The 17,109-nt window shown below is 47.4% G+C and overlaps 1 protein-coding gene across 1 annotated transcript in view; it reads right to left on the bottom strand.

Annotated features, from left to right (window-relative positions):
- LOC138246526 (B-cell receptor CD22-like) overlaps window positions 1-17,109 on the bottom strand; it is a 498,077-nt gene that overhangs the window by 455,591 nt on the left and 25,377 nt on the right. The window lies entirely within an intron of this gene.

The raw sequence follows: 17,109 nt of genomic DNA, 5'->3' as shown, positions 1-17,109 counted from the left end.
ATTCCAACATTTCCAAATGGAACCTGAGCTCCACCTCCTTTCAGACAGTATGCTCTAGGTCATTCCCTAGCAGACAGTCAGCAGCCATGGATGGACTGACAGCTACCCTTAAGGAACCTGAGACCTCCCCCACATTCAAACGGAACCTGAGCTACCAAGCATTGGCACTCACTGTTGGCTACTGCTACAACCTGGTGGACCACATTAGGGACTACCTGCTGTTGAGACACCAGATGAAAGCAGACTGTTGGCATACTGGCTCCTGTGTCTCTAAGAGCCTCCACCCAGCTCCACTGATGGTCACTCACTGCCTGTACTTCTTTGTATTATCATGCATGAGGGTTCTCTGGACCACCTAGCCTCACTCAGGGGGACTAGAGTTACCTCAGCTGGCTCCTCACCACTAACTGGGGCCAACTCTTCCCTAAGTACTACACTGGCTACCCCATGTGTCAGCCCACCAGTAGGGGGGCTGTGCCCGATTAGGACACTTGAGACCCCCTCTAATGTGCCCTTCCTGACAACAGGAAAAGCACCTGATGGGTCCCTACCTTGGAGCTCACTTGAAGGGAACCAACTCTTCCTGTCAACGGGAGGCTGGGAAGCCTTACCCTGGAAACTAGTTTGGAGGCCTTTAGAGAACTCCTTACTTCTATCCTTGTTCCTCCCCTCCTTCTTTTGTTTGGGGCCATGCCACACCTTGACAAAGTCTCCCCCATACAACTTTTTGTGGACCCTGGTAATCACCCAATGGTCATGGGTTCAGTAAGCCTTCTGTCAATCAAGTGCTGGTGCAGTTCTGGAAAACACAGACTAGACAAGTGCTCCAATACAACCAAATTTTAAAGCCCCTTGTAATCTGTTACCTCACTGCCCTTCACCCAACCATCCAGTGCTCTGCAAAAAGAATCCACACATTCAAGCCAGATCTGGGAATTAAGTTTCCATCTGTACATTTCTGGTGCCAGGCCATACCTGGTGATGAGGGCATCCATTATGTTAGAATAGATGAGTTCCCTAACTGCCCCTAGTGCTAACAAAGTGTCCCTTCCCTCTACTGTGAAGTATTTCAACAGACCTTCCCCACCCAATTCCTCTCAGGGACCCCGTACATGTGGACAGCTGCCTCACAGCCCTGAAACCAACTTAGTTTGCTCCTTCCCTACACTCTTGGGAAGGTGTACTCTCCTATCAGATTGCACTGAAGAAAAGCTGCCACTATATGTGCTGGACCTGCTCCTGTAATCCAGCTCCTTCAAGCTCAGCTCCGAAGCTAAATGCATTTTCTCCTTTTCCATAGCAATTCTCTCTTTTTCCATAGCAACTTCTTCTTTCTCCTTCTCCCTCTTCATCCTAGCCAGCTCCAGTTCCCTTTCATGCTTGAGCCTTTCCATTTCCAGTTGGTACCTCCTGATTTCCCACCTGTCCCCCAGTTCACAGAGCTGCCTGTCTTGTAGTCCCTCCCTCCAGACAGGCCTTGGTTGTCCAACAAAACATCATGGATGTTTTGTACCTCCACCTCCACAGTGCCATTCTCCTCCTCTGTGGGCATATCAGCCTCCTTTGCTGCCAGCCAGGCCCTCAATGCCCTTTGCAGCTTCTCTGTTTTAGTGAGGCTTTAACAGGACATCTAAACTCTCTACAGAACTTTTTGAGGTGAGGCACCATATAGGTGTCCAGTCTCTTCTGCTCAAACAATACAACTACATCTCTAACTGATGGCTAACCAGACTGAGACATGATTGTGAGAAGGTTCAACGAAGGTGCAAACTTTAAAAGGATGTAAAAATCCCAACACAGGAAAAATAAAAAAAAATACCAAGGAGAAAAAACAACATGTGGTTGTGTAATGGTCTGCAATGAAACAGTATGTACACCAATCACTGTATGTCAATTAACAATACATGTCCTATTCTCACCGCTGATCACCAATGTTAGAAATTAGGCCTCTGGTTGGTAGTCAGCCTGCACTCTGTCCAAGCAGGGACCCTCACTCTAGTCAGGGTAAGGGAGATACACAGTTCAGATAACCCCTGCTCTGCCCCTTGGTACCTTGGCACAAGCAGTCAGGCTTATCTCAAAGGCAATGTGTAAAGTATTACACACACAGTAAAACAGTGAAAACACCACAAAAGGACTCAACACCAGTTTAGGAAAATAGCCAATATTTAACTAAATCAAGCAAGAACAAAACAATAAAAAATCCAACATACACAGCAAAGTTATGAATTTTCAAACTTTAAACTTGAATATAGCACTTAGAAACACAAATGCTTAAATTTAGAGTTATCACGGTGTCATTACGGAGATGTTCCCAACAACCTGACATCAATGGCGCAGGTCATGTAGTCACACGGACCCCCAGGTGCAGTACCTTTGGTAATGAAACAACCCGGTGCATAGAGTCAGAGTAGAAAGGTGTCGCTGGATCCGGTGCAGTGTTGGTTTGTTACTACAGAGCAGGGGAGATGATGTGGTGATGGTGCGAAGCATCGGTTCCTTCGGCTCTGGCAGGGTTGAGGTCTGGCGGATCAAGATGCAGTGTCACGGGGTTACGGTTGTGCCATGGGACTGCGGGCACCGTGGCAGAGTAGGGTGTCACGGACGTCAGTGACACACACTCAGGCCTCACAAAGTCATCGGACGTCAGCAGAGCTGCAGCGGCGTCAGGCCTACAATGTTGGCAGGGTCGTTGCACCCCAGCGCTGACCACTGCTTCAATTGCAGGCGATGTTGAGGGCTGAAGCAGTGGCGTTGGTCTGGCTGTCGTCTGGAGTCGGTGCAGTGGTTTTTCATGTCTTTCAACCAGCTTTTACTTCCAGGGGCCGAGAGGCTGGAGTAAGCACCGCCTGGCGAGCTAGTATCCACAGCAAGTAGAGCCAGAGGCTGGTATGTGAAGTATTTGCTGTCCCTGAGACTTCTTAACAGGAGGCAAGCTCAGTCCATGCCCTTGGAGACACTTCACCAGCAAGATTGCAGAAAGCAGAGTTCAGTCCTTTCCCTCTTAGGCAGAAACAGCAGCAGCAGGCCAGCACAGCAAAGCAACAGGCAGAGTGGCAGGTCCTGCTCAAGCATCAAGCTCCTCTCCGTGGCAGAGGTTCCTCTTGGTCCAGAAGTGAACTAAAAGCCTGGGGTTTTGGGTCCACTACTTATACCCATTTCTGCCTTTGAAGTAGGCAAATTTCTAATTTTTTACAAGATCCTGCCTTGCCCAGGCCTGGCCCCAGACACACACCAGGGGGATTGAAACTGCATTGTGTGAAGACAGGTACAGCCCTTTCAGGTGCAGGTGTCAGCTCCTCCCTTCCCACTGTAGCCCAGGAGACTCATCAAAATATGCAGGACACTCCCCAGCTCCCTTTGTGTCACTGTCTAGTAAGAATTCACAAACAGCCCAACTGTCAGTCTGCCCCAGACATGGATTACACAAGCAGGCAGAGACACACAATGGTTAAGCAAAAATATGCCACTTTCTAAAAGTGGCATTCTCAAACAGACAATCTAAAAACCAACTTTACCAAAAGATGTATTTTTTAAATGTGAGTTCAGAGACCCCCAAACTCCATAACTCTATCTGTTCCCAATGTGAAACCACACTTAAAAGATACTTAAAGGCAATCCCCGTGTTAACCCATGAGAGTGATCGGCCTTGCAACATTGAAAAACAAATGTGGTAGTATTTCACTATCAGGACTTGTAAACCACACCAGTACTTGTCCTACCTTTTAAATACACTGCACCCTTCCCATGGGGCTACCTAGGGCATACCTTAGTGGTGAACAACATGTAGAAAATGGGAAGGTTTGGGCCTGGCAAGTGGGTACACTTGTGAGGTCAAATTAGCAGTGCAAGACTGCACACACAGACACTTCAGTGGCAGGTCTGAAACATGTTTACAGGGCTACTCATGTGGGTGGCACAAGCAGTGCTGCAGGCCCACTAGTAGAATTTGATTTACAGGCCCTCGGCATCTCTAGTGCACTTTACCAGATACTTACTAGAAAATCAAATATGTTAATCATTGATAACCAATCACCAATACAATTTAGACAGAGGGGACTTGCACTTTAGCACTGGTTAGCAGTGGTAAAGTTCCCAGAGTATCTAAACCAGGAAAAACGAATTATAGCACAGGGTCTAAAAACAAGAAGAAAAAATTACAGGGAAACCAATACCTAGAGCTGACGGGTCTAACAGTAAACATGAAGAACATGAAGAATAACATTTGAATATCTTCGTGTTAATTTAAAATTGTGAAAAGCAGTTACATTTTGATGCAAAGATATATCAGAATCAGTTTAATCCCTTAGCTGCCAGGCCTTTTCCCCTCAGGTGCCAGGTCTTTTTTTGGCTACTTGGGGCAGTTCGCGCTTAGGCCCTCATAACCTTTTGTCCACATTAGCTACCCACTCCAAATTTGCATCATTTTTTTCCAACATCCTAGGAATTCTAAAGGTAGCCAGAGTTTGTGGGTTCCCCTGAAGGAGACCAAGACATTAGGCAAAATACAGCAAAAATGTTTTTTTTTTTAAAAATTGGAAAAAGGGCTGCTGAAGAAGGCCTGTGTTTTTTCCCCTGAAAATGGCATCAACAAAGGGTTTGCGGTGCTAAAATCACCATCTTCTCACATTTCAGGAACAGGCAGACTTGATTTAGAAAACTACAGTTTACAACACAATTGTGGCATTTTACTGGGACATATCCCATTTTTACTATTTTTTGTGCTTTCAGCCTCCTTCCAGTTAGTGACAGAAATGGGTGTGAAACCAATGCTGGATCCCAGAAAGCTAAACGTTTCTGAAAGTAGACAAAATTCTGACTTTACCAAGGTGTCATTTGTGTAGATCCTACAAGGTTTTCCTACAGAAAATAACAGCTGAAATAAAAAAAATTATGAAATTGAGGTGAAAAAAACAGCAATTTTTCTCCACGTTTTACTCTGTAACTTTTCCTGCAAGGCCTGTCTGGAGATTTTTAAAAGCGATATACTGTTACATCCCCTGGACTCTTCTGGTTGCGGGGATATATAGGGCTTGTAGGTTCATCAAGAGCCCTAGGTACCCAGAGCCAATAAATGAGCTGCACCTTGCAATGGGTTTTCATTCTATAACGGGTATACAGCAATTTATTTGCTGAAATATAAAGTGTGAAAAATAGGTATCAAGAAAACCTTTGTACTTCCAAAATGGGCACAAGAGAAGGTGTTGAGAAGCAGTGGTTATTTGCACATCTCTGATTTCTTGGGTCCCCATATTTGCATGTGAATTACAGTGCAGTTCTCAAATAGACGTCTTTTTTACACACTGTCTTACATTTCGAAGGAAAAAATGCTGAGAAAGACAAGTGGCAATAGCACTTGTTCTTCCATTCTGTTTTTCCCCAAGTTTCCCGATAAAAATGGTACCTCACTTGTGTGGTCAGGCCTAGTGCCTGCAACAGGAAATGCAACATGGACACATCACATTTTTACATTGAAATCTGACGTGCCTAGCTGTGGGGTTTGGCCTCTAGCTCAGCCGGCACCTAGGGAAACCTACCAAACCTGTGCATTTTTGGAAACTAGACACCTCGGGGAATCCAAGATGGGGTGACTTGTGGGGCTCTCACCAGGTTCTGTTACCCAGAATCCTTTGCAAACCTCAAAATGTGGCCAAAAAAAAACACTTTTTTCTCATATTTCGGTGACAGAAAGTTCTGGAATCTTAGAGGGGTCACAAATTTCCTTACACCCGTGTTCCCCCAAGTCTCCCGATAAAAATGGTACCTCACTTGTGTGGGTAGGCCTAGTGCCCGCGACAAGAAATGTCCCAAAACACAACGTGGACAAATCACATTTTCCCAAAGAAAACAGAGCTTTTTTTTGCAAAGTGCCTAGCTGTGGATTTTGGCCTCTAGCTCATCCTGCACCTAGGGAAACCTACCAAACCTGTGGATTTTTTAAAAACTAAACACCTAGGGGAATCCAAGATGGGTTGACTTTGGGGGCTCTCAACAGGTTCTGTTACACAGAATCTTTTGCAAACCTCAAAATTGGACAAAAAAAAAAACTTTTTCCTCACATTTCGGTGACACATACCAATCCCTGGTGCCTAAGTGGTTTCGGCCTAATAGAAATAGGCTGATCTGCCCTCAAGAGAGGCAGAAATGGCCTAAAATAAATTTGCTCCCCAGGGGAATGGCCCTTGACTAGGGGGTCGCTCCCCATCTGTAAAAAATAATTTTAAAAAAAATCCCTGGTGCTAGTGGTTTCTTCCCCCTGGGGGCAGATCAGCCTAATTAAAATGGGTCAATCTTCCCGGCAGAAGTGGCCTAAAATAAATTTGACTCCCAGGGGAGCGACCCTTGCCTAAAGCATTGTTCCCCTTGAGCGAAACTGATTTAAAAAAAAAATCCCTGGTGTCTAGTGGTTTCTGACCCTCAGTGGGGCAGATTGGAAATAAAAATAGGCCCAAGGGGGGCAGAAATGGCATAAAAAGAATTTGCCCCCAGGGGAGAGAACCTTGCCTAAGGGGTCGCTCCCCACGAGTAAAAGAAATGTTAGAAAGGGGGTCTCTGGTTGGCAGTCAGTTTGCACTCTGTCCAAGCAGGGACCCTCACTCTAGTCAGGGTAAAGGGCTTACACTCTTAAGACAACCGCAGCTCAGCAGCTTGGCACAAGCATTCAGGCTTATCTCAAAGCAATGTGCAAAGTATTTGTACCAACACACAGAGTAATACTGTGAAGGCACTACGAAATGGACACCACCCCAGTTTAGAAAAATAGGCAATATTTACCTAAATCAAACAAGTCCACAATGAAAAAAATCCAACATACACAAGTCAAGATATGAATTTTTAAAATAATAAGAGTCTTACTCCACAGAAAATAATGGAAATGTTGTTGTTACACAAAGTGCCTGGTTTGCGTTAAAAATAAAGCTGTGCGTTGTTTCTTCTCTGTTCGGGTAGGCGATGGTCTCTCCTGCAAGAAAGCGGTGTGTCTATTTACGGACGGGGCACCTCGGATCGGCAAAGGTTCACATTGATTTTGACACCCAGCGATGATGCGTGAGAAAGTCTGACTTTGAAGCAGGCAAACCTATAAGGAAAGTCTCTGTTCTTCACAAGATCCTGCCTTGCCCAGGCCTGGCTCCAGACTCACACCAGGGGGTTGGAGACTGCATTGTGTGAGGGCAGGTGAGGCCCATTCAGATGTAAGTGACCACTCCGCCCTCCACTCTAGCCCAGAGGGCTCATCAGGATATGCAGGCTACGCCCCAGCTCCCTTTGTGTCACTGTCCAAAGGGGATTCTAAAGGGGATCCACAAACAGCCCAACTGTCAGACTGAGACAGGGAGTACACAAGCAGGCAGAGTCACAGAATGAATTAAGCAAGAAAATGCCCACTTTCTAAAAGTGGCATTTTCAAACTGACAACTTCAAAACTAACTTCACCAAATTTTCAAATTGTGAGCTTAGAGAGACCAAACTCCAAATTTCTATCTACTATCAAAGGGAAACTTCACTTAAAACCCCCAAGTTAACCTACGCGAGAGATAGGCCTTGCAACAGTGCAAACTGAATTTGGCAGTATTTCACTGTTAGGACATGTAAAACACATCAGTACATGTCCCACCTGTTACATACACTACAGCCTGCCCATGGGGCTACCTAGGGCCTATCTTAGGGGTGCCTTACATTAATAAAAAGGAAATGTTTGGACCTGGCAAGTGGGTACACTTGCCAGGTCGAATTGGCAGTTTAAAACTGCACACACAGACACTGCAGTGGCAAGTCTGAGACATGTTTACGGGGTTACTCTTGTGGGTGGCACAACCAGTACTGCAGGCCCACTAGTAGCATTTGATTTACAGGCCCTGGGCACCTCTAGTGCACTTTACTAGGAACTTACTAGTAAATCAAATATGTTAATCATGGAAAAGCCAATTACACATACAATTTACACAGGGAGCACTTGCACTTTAGCACTGGTCAAAAGTGGTAAAGTGCCCAGAGTACCAAAAACAGCAAAAACGGAGTCCAGCACACAGTCAAAACATGGGAAGCAGAGGCAAAAAAGACAGGGGAGACCACACCAAGGATGCCAGGTCTAACAGGCTTTTATATAGGGATTGCAGAATCCCATGTATTATAGATTAACTACATTGATTTCAAATCAAAATAGGAAAGCACCCAGGGGCTTTTAAAGATTTGAGAGTAATATATAGAAATATGGAGTAAGTCGGAAAGCTAGGTTAGGGCATACTGTTTGCTGACTTAACACTTTGGCCCTGATATGGAGTTTGGCAGGCGGGTTACTCTGTCACAAACGTTATGCATATCTCCTCTGCCTTTTAAAAAGCACATTATATCCTACGCCAATAGGGGAGAAGGGACATCCATCCCGTTTGTGAGAGAGTAACCAAACCGCCAACCTCCACATGAGGCCTCTTCTTTCTTATTTGATACGACAGAATGGAGGTCAAGGAAGGATTATACTCCGGTCAACTTCTGTTGAAGTAATCATTTGATTAAAACATCCCTTCATGAGCACAGTAACACATTGAGGTCACATACACAACTTAGGCTGCAGAGGCCGGTAAATTAATTTGATATGCAAAATACCTATAAGGTCCACTGATGCACATGTGGACATCCAGGTTTAGTTCAAAAATTGATTATGGGGTACAGAATTATCAAAGGTGAAATTGCTGACATATATGTAGCATGTCAAGTATACATGTTAGCTGTAAAAAGCATGCTGAGAATAGTTAGGTGGTAGTCTCTTGCTTAAACAACTAGATCACACTTTTGTAATAGGATCCTGCGCGCCTGGTGCCAGGAACAATTAATGGCAGCACATCTACCTACCAGACTCAGAAACTCAGAGCATGAATTATTAAGGACAATAGTTTCTATGGAAATATCACTCTTGAATTTAAAGATTAGCTCTAAAATACAGTTGCATATAATTTCGTGGTTCGAAAATATCGAGTGAGAGTTAATCAAGGGTAAGGATATCATTTATTTTTAAAAATATAAATTTTAAAGATAATGCATACTAAAATATTGTAGTGTGGATTTGCATTTTAATGTATGATTTTAAATTATTTTAATTAGGAATATTTTTTATATTATAGTATAATAAAATAATATAATCTTATATTATTCAGGTTGTTGTATTTCATCAAGCTGTGAGGTTTATTTGGAGACTAAGGGCCTTATTCAGAGTTTGCAGACGTTAGGCGTGACATATATCCCATCAGCTGTATTATGATTTTATTATGCCCTATGGACATCGTAATACGGATGACGGGATATTTGTCACGTTTGTGATGGAGCAACCCGTCTGCCAAACTCTAAATCAGGCCCTAAGTGTGTAGTGTACATGGTCTGATTCAGAATTATTAATTCATATATATGTGTGTATATATATATATATATATATATATATATATGTGCACTGGCTGCTTCAAAAAGATCTCTGGCTTATGTCTCATAAATAGTTTATTAAAAAGAGGTACAGAGGTGCAGATGCATTTGGCTCTCTGCCTTTATTAATGTCAGTGCTCAGAGTCACACTGCCCTATTAAAACACTCATCCAATAGTAAATACCATAAAAACAGATGACGGACAAAGTCTTGTGCCCCTTAGCATCACCCTACCACCACCATGTGTGTGCCGTATTTAAAATACGGTTTACCATGGCACAGGGTAGGGGGTGATAGCGTCAGAATGCCTGACGCTGTTGATGTACTCTGCAGGAGTGGTGCCAAAATGTTAGCGCTACTCCTGCAGAGTACATAGGGGCCCAATGTATTCAATGGCATGCCCCCTTTTTACGCCTGCTCTGAGCAGGAATTAAAATGGTCAAAAAAAGGGTGCAAGGAAAACTCTTAAATTTCCTTGTGCCATTTTTTTGTCCCCCCTTAATGGGAAATGCCCCTCCTTGCATACATTATGGCTGGCGCAGGCATAATGTGGCACAAGGGTTTACAAAGTGGAGCAATGCATGCATTGCACCTCTATGTAATTATGGCACATGTAATAAGCCACTTTACCTCCGTCTTAGAGTAACAAACATGAAGCTATGTCGGGGCTAAGGTGGCGCTAGGGCCTCTTAAATCAGGCCCAAAGTGCCTGTTACTGGTGCAGGTTCAAGCATGGCAGCCATCTTTAGCTTGTGTATCGTTTTGTGGTATTCAAATATGATATCCTGACCATTTCCTCTCTCATTAGGAGGTACATTCTCAGGACAAGTCACGCTATTTGAACAATGGTTCTTAAATAGAAAAAAAGAGAAAATCACAAAATTGGTGTCTTATGCACAATTAATGATTTAAAAATGAAATTTTGCAGGGAAATTTATGGTTTGACATTGCCATACTGAAGTGGAATCTGTGCTGCTCGAATGAACCTCAGTGCAAATTCAGTAATAATAAAGACACAATAATTAAAGGTACATATTGCATTTCCATACTATAGTGCAATCTGTACGAGAACAAAAGGATTACTGTATGTACTCCTCCAGCAGTTCTAATGAACCCCTACACACTGTGCAAATTCTGCAGTAATGAATACACAGAAGTAAAAGAAAGACAAAGCCTTCACATAAAACAAAGTGCCTGTTACTGGTGCAGGTTCAAGCATGACAGCTATCTTGGCCGTGTGTATCGTTTAGTGTTATTTTTGATTTCACATATGCTACTATGACCCTTTGCTCTCTTCTGAAGAGGTACCCTCCAGGGCAAGTCACCTTATTTGAAAAATGGTTCTTAAAGAGGAGGAAATAGGATTCGAAGGTTGAGGCAACTGGAATCAAGATATATAATTGTTTTACAGACAAATGGCAGTAGGCCTCAATACTGATGAGAAATTATGAATTTATATAGGAGATTAGTAACTCAAATAACAGATGCCTGCGTGGGAGTGGCGGGTGTCACTCAGTGACAGTTTCTATTGCACATCTATTGGGGAGAGCTTGGTACCATAGGAAAAAACATATGGAGTAGAGAAATGATAGTAGTTGGCTGAGGAAGTAAGGGATAAAAGATGGATCGTTTGAAGAGAAGGAAGCGGATGATATGAAGGGATTGATAATATTGAAAGAGATGTAAGACCTGTGGAAGAACCTGTCCATTCAGGCCGTGATTGTGAGAGAAAGGAGTAAGTGAGGAACTGGAGGTATTCAGTATTGTGGAATTTGCACAATACATAGGGACACATTAGAACTTTGAGAAGAGTACAAATAGTAATCCTTTTGATCTTGCACATTCAAACAACATTGCTTGGTGTGGCTGTGTGTCTGAGTTTGGGCAGTCTTCTGTTAGAGTTCAATGTGAGGTGTTCTTGCCAAAGATCACTACTCCTGACAAGAACCTCAGAATTATCATCAACAGCAAACTGGACATGACCGCACAAGTCAACAGCTTCAATGCATCCATCTTCCACAACCTGAATGTTAGAAATGGGGTTTTTGGTTGGCAGTCAGGTTGCCCTCTGTCCAAACAAGAACCCTCACTCTAGTCAGGGTAAGTCACACACAATCCAAAATCAGCCTGTGCTCACCCTCCGGTAGCTTGGCACGAGCAGTCAGGCTTAACTTAGAAGGCAATGTGTAAAGCATTTGTGCAATAAATCATACAACACCATAGTATAACACCACAAAAATACACCACACAGTGTTTAGAAAAATATAGAATATTTATCTGGGTAATTGCAGGTCAAAACGATCAAAGTTGCAATATGAAGTTGTAAAGATATCACTGTAAAGTGATATAAAGGGGGTGATTCTGACCCCGGCGGTCAAGGACCGCCGGGGCCGGGGTCGGCGGGAGCACCGCCAACAGGCTGGCGGTGCTCCGCAGGGCATTCTGACCGCGGCGGTATGGCCGCGGTCAGAACAGGAAAACCGGCGGTGTCCCGCCGGTTTTCCGCTGCCCTGCTGAATCCTCATGGCAGCGCAGCTTGCTGGACCGCCATGGGGATTCAGACACCCCATTCCGCCATCCTCTTCCTGGCGGTTCGCCCGCCAGGAACAGGATGGCGGTATGGGGTGTCGTGGGGCCCCTGGGGGCCCCTGCAGTGCCCATGCCAATGGCATGGGCTCTGCAGGGGCCCCCGTCAGAGGGCCCCACCCTGAATTTGAGTGTCTGCTTAGCAGACACTGAAATTCGCGACGGGTGCAACTGCACCCGTTGCACATCCTCCACTCCGCCGGCTCCATTCGGAGCCGGCATCCTCATGGAGGGGTGTTTCCCACTGGGCTGGCGGGCGGCCTTTTGGCGGTCGCCCGCCAGCCCAGTGGGAAACCCAGAATACCCGCGGCGGTCTTTTGATCGCGCAGCGGTATTCTGGCGGTTCCCTCCAGGCGGGCGGCTCCCGCCGCCCGCCGGGGTTAGAATGACCCCCAAAGTGTCTTAAGTCTTTAGAATATAAACAAAGTCTCTTTCAAGCACAAGTACCTGGTTGGGAGTGGAAAAATCTCCTCAGAGGGCCACAAGAGAAGAGGTGCGTGGAAAAAGGGGTGTGTGCGTCGATTTCTCCCCAGCACACACGGACTTGCATCGTTATTTTCCACGCGGGGAAGTCGGCGTCGTTTTCCGGCGCGCGGACAGTCTCTTTCTGTGGATCGCGGGGATTACCAGATGTCCCGGGTCTGTGCGTGGATTTTCCTGCTTGTTCTCCGGCTGCGCGTCGGTCTGCGGGGCTGCGCGTCGAAATTACGATCTCACGGCAGGCGTCGCGTCGATTTCTCCTCTGGATGTCGATCTGCGGGGCTGCGCGTTGACATTTCGATCTCACGGCAGGCGTCGTGTCGATTTCTCCTCCAAAGGTCGGGCGCCGTTGTCCTTGCGAGGCCGTGCGTCGGATTTTCGATCGTCCCAAGAGCGTCGCGTCGATCAGCATCGGTGTGCGGCGTTTTTCTCGCCGCCGAACAAGCTGTGCGTCGAAATTGTCGGCGCACGGAGCGTCCAAGTAAAAGAGAGAAGTCTTTTTGGTCCTGAGACTTCAGGGAACAGGAGGCAAGCTCTATCCAAGCCCTTGGAGAGCACTTTCACAGCCAGACAAGAGTTCAGCAAGGCAGCAGGGCAACAGCAAGACAGCAGTCCTTTGTAGAAAGCAGACAGGTGAGTCCTTTGAGCAGCCAGGCAGTTCTTCTTGGCAGGATGTAGTTTCTGGTTCAGGTTTCTTCTCCAGCAAGTGTCTGATGAGGTAGGGCAGAGGCCCTGTTTTATACTAAGTTGTGCCTTTGAAGTGGGGGTGACTTCAAAGAGTGTCTAAGAAATGCACCAAGCCCCCTTTCAGTTCAATCCTGTCTGCCAGAGTCCCAGTAGGGTGTGTGGCAGTCCTTTGTGTGAGGGCAGGCCCTCCACCCTCCAAGCCCAGGAAGACCCATTCAAAATGCAGATGTATGCAAGTGAGGCTGAGTACCCTGTGTTTGGGGTGTGTCTGAGTGAATGCACAAGGAGCTGTCAACTAAACCTAGCCAGACGTGGATTGAAGGGCACAACAAGATTTTAGTGCAAAGAAATACTCACTTTCTAAAAGTGGCATTTCTAGAATAGTAATATTAAATCCGACTTCACCAGTCAGCAGGATTTTATATATCATTCTGGCCATACTAAATATGACCTTCCTGCTCCTTTCAGATCAGCAGCTGCCACTTCAACAGTGTATGAGGGCAGCCCCAATGTTAGCCTATGAAGGGAGCAGGCCTCACAGTAGTGTGAAAACGAATTTAGGGGTTTTACACTACCAGGACATATAGCTACACAGGTACATGTCCTGCCTTTTACCTACACAGCACCCTGCTCTAGGGGTTACCTAGGGCACACATTAGGGATGACTTATATGTAGAAAAAGGGGAGTTCTAGGCTTGGCAAGTACTTTTAAATGCCAAGTCGAAGTGGCAGTGAAACTGCACACACAGGCCTTGCAATGGCAGGCCTGAAACAAGGTTAAGGGGCTACTGAGGTGGGTGGCACAACCAGTGCTGCAGGCCCACTAGTAGCATTTAATCTACATGCCCTAGGCACATGTAGTGCACTCTACTAGGGACTTACAAGTAAATTAAATAGTCAATCATGGATAAACCAATCAATAGTACAATTTACACAGAGAGCATATGCACTTTAGCACTGGTTAGCAGTGGTAAAGTGCTCAGAGGTCAAAAGCCAACAACAACAGGTCAGAAAAAATAGGAGGAAGGAGGCAAAAAGTTTGGGGATGTCCCTGTCAAAAAAGCCAGGTCCAACATGACCCCCTACCAGCCTAAAGCCAGGGGAGAACAATCACTATCCTGATGTACTTCCCTGTTTGAGGCAACAGAACAAGGACCCAGGCCCACAACAGCAGGGGCATGCTCCAGTTCTTCGCCCTCCTGACTCCAATTGGATCCCTCTGTCCATACTCTCAGGGCCCACTAAGCCAACCCATGGGGAACCTTTCTCCTTACCTGCGGATCCCATCTGTGCAGCACCTAACCTTACTTTGCTCACAGATGGATCCCAGGAGCAGGATAGTACCACCATGACCAACACAGTGGTGTTGCCCACTCTACCCCCGGGGTGTGACACTTGTCCCCTCCCCAGGGAGAACTCTGTCCACCCGGACAGCAAGCCACAGTGGTTACTGACAGTTGCCAGGGATGAGAGCCAGGCCCCAGGCCTCTCAAAGCTCTCCCCCCACTGTGGCTGTGGAGAGTGGGGGGCGGTAGCCCCAGGTGCTGGGCACCCTTTAACCACTCTCCCTTCCACCAGGTCAGGGATGACAGCCTGAACCTGGTCCTCCCCTCTGGGGCTCTGTACCCTCCCTCCTGGAGCGATACCCCCAGAGTCCAACCTGGTCAGGGTGCTTATAGAAGTCGCCCTGTACCATTCCTCCACTAGTGCAGGGCTGTTAACCTGCAACTGGCCCTCCAACCTGGGGTCTGTACCTTCAGGTTGGACTAGGGCCCGGGGTGAGGCTTCCCTCCCCCTGCCCTCCCTTCTGGGGTCCAGCACCCTCCAACTAGGAGTGGCCTCCTCAGAAGACAACATGGTAGGGGCACTCTCTCCAGGTCCAGAAGGACACCCTGAACCTGGTCTTCCAGCCCAGGGTCTGTACCCTCAGACTGGATCACTACCTGGCAAACCAGGACTTTCTGGGAGGCACACCTACCCCCCACCAGGTCAGAGTTTAACCTCTGCACCTGACCATTCAACTCAGAGTCACCACCCTGAAGTTGAACAATTGCCTGGCACGCCAGGACTTCCTGGAGGGCACACTGACCCTCCACCAGGTCAGAGTTTAACCTCTGAACTTGACCATCCAACTCAGAGTCACCACCCTGAAGTTGAACAATCGCCTGGCACGCCAGGACTTCCTAGAGGGCACACTGACCCTCCACCAGGTCAGAGTTTAACCTCTGAACCTGGTTCTCCAACCTAGGGTCACCACCCTGATGTTGGACAACTGCCTGGTACACCAGGGCTTTCTGGGGGGCACACCTACCCCCCCACCAGGTCAGAGGTTAACCTCTGAACCTGGATATCCAACCCAGAGTCACCACCCTGAGGTTGAACCATTGCCTGGCAGGCCAGGACTTTCGGGGAGGCACACCTACCTCCCACCAGGTCAGAGTTTAACCTCTGAGCCTGGTTCTCCAACCCAGGGTCACCACCCTGAGGTTGAACCATTGCCTGGTATACCAGGACTTTCTGGGGGGCACACATACCCCTCACCAGGTCAGAGTTTGACCTCTGAACCTGGTTAGCCAACCCAAAGTCACCACCCTGAGGTTGGGCAATTGCCTGGCACCCCAGGACTTTCTGGGAGGCACACCTACCTCCCACCAGGTCAGAGTTTAACCTCTGAACCTGGCCATCCAACCCAGAGTCAACACCCTGAGGTTGGACAACTGCCTGGCACGCCAGGACTTTCTGGGGGGCACACCTACCCCCCACCAGGTCAGAGTTTAACCTCTGAACCTGGCCATCCAACCCAGAGTCAACACCCTGAGGTTGGACAATTGCCTGGCACAGCAGGACTTCTTGGGATGCACACCTACCTCCCACCCGGTCAGAGCTTAACCTCTGAACCGGGGTATCCAACCCAGAGTCACCACTCTGAGGTTGAACCCTTGCCTGGCATACCAGGACTTTCTGGGGGGCACACCTACCCCCCATCAGGTCAGAGTTTGACCTCTTAACCTGGTTAGCCAACCCAGAGTCACCACCCTGAGGTTGAGCCATTGCCTGGCATTCCAGGACTTTCTGGGGGGCACATCTACCCCCCACCAGGTCAGAGTTTAACCTCTGAACCCGGTTATCCAACCCAGAGTCACCACCCTGAGGTTCAATCTTTGCCTGGCATGCCAGGACTTCCTGGGGGCACTCTCACCCCCCACAAGGGACACAACGTCCCCAAGGGCCACACAAGAGTCTGGTTGGCGCAGGTCTCCCGACATCTGCCCATCCGGCAGAGTCTGGGTTTCCCCCAAACCAGAAACGGTCTCACCTGGGTCATTCCTGGGGGGCTCTGCTCTCAGAGCTGACCCCTGACTCTCAAGATCCTCCACTGGGGTCTGCCACCCCCTCTTAACCCTATGTCTGGACTTCTGCACCCCCTCACTAGGAGTGGTACTGCCAGACACCAGAACTGTTGGGATGCTGTCTACAGTCACCCCCCCAAGTTCTTCTGACACTGCGGGGCTTCCCTCAAAAGGTGGCCCTACGGTACAGGTTAGGCTCTGAGACCTACCTGGGACACTACAATCCTCTCCCAACTCACTTGGTCGGGAACCACCTAGACCACTCCCTTCAGGAGCACCCCCAAATGCCTCTTCAGACTCTCTGGTACTCACCCAGAAGTCTGCCTCCATTGTAAGTTCCCTGGGGTCAGAGAACTCACACTCCACCTGGTGTTGGCGTAGCTCTGGAAAATAAGGACCAGACATATGCTCTCCAGCAATTACATCACTCGGCCTTTCACATGTATTAACCACAGTACCCTTCACCCAACCACCCAGTAACTCAGCCTTGGAAAAGCACTCTACATCACCCTCCTGAGACTGGTGAGACAGTATCTGCCTGTCCCTGACACTCAACCCATACTCTTCTGGGATGTCTCTACACTCTATATCCAGG

This window comes from Pleurodeles waltl, chromosome 7 (genome assembly GCF_031143425.1).
Source record: "Pleurodeles waltl isolate 20211129_DDA chromosome 7, aPleWal1.hap1.20221129, whole genome shotgun sequence".
NCBI lineage: Eukaryota > Metazoa > Chordata > Amphibia > Caudata > Salamandridae > Pleurodeles > Pleurodeles waltl.
This window is presented reverse-complemented; position numbering and strand designations above follow the sequence as displayed.